We start from the raw sequence: 463 nt of genomic DNA, 5'->3' as shown, positions 1-463 counted from the left end.
CGGAAGGCAAAGCTGATGGGGGGATACACCAGCTGCGCCCGTGGAAGGGGGATGAGTCCAGGGCTTGGAGGCCTTTTCCTGTCATTATTTCCCAATGGAGTTTGTGTTCCGTGTCTTAGATCTGAGGTTCCCCAGCGTGCTTTGGCTTGACAAGCACCTTGCAAGCTGTCCACAAGACCGGCTGGTCTAGCTTACCCCAACCCCAAGGGGAGGAACTCTGCCTCTTGAGACTTTGCTTACCTGGAAGCCACGCTTAGCACCAGAGGGAGGCCCAAGGAATCACACATCCTTGTCTCACAACTGACAACGTGGGGTTTAGCGAGCAAGACCACGAGAGGAAATAAAGCCCCTGAGCTGCCACTGCGCAGCCCGTAGCCCAGCAGCCAGGGGCTCTCGCGGCAGGCAGCAGTGCCGGCAGCGCTGCCTGCTCCCTGGCGTGCCTGCCGGGCCTCTCCTCAGACAA

The sequence above is a fragment of the Buceros rhinoceros genome, unplaced genomic scaffold (genome assembly GCF_000710305.1).
Source record: "Buceros rhinoceros silvestris isolate BGI_N320 unplaced genomic scaffold, ASM71030v1 scaffold19892, whole genome shotgun sequence".
In the NCBI taxonomy this organism is placed as follows: domain Eukaryota; kingdom Metazoa; phylum Chordata; class Aves; order Bucerotiformes; family Bucerotidae; genus Buceros; species Buceros rhinoceros.
The sequence above is the reverse complement of the archived record's forward strand: the minus strand, read 5'-3'. Positions refer to the sequence as shown.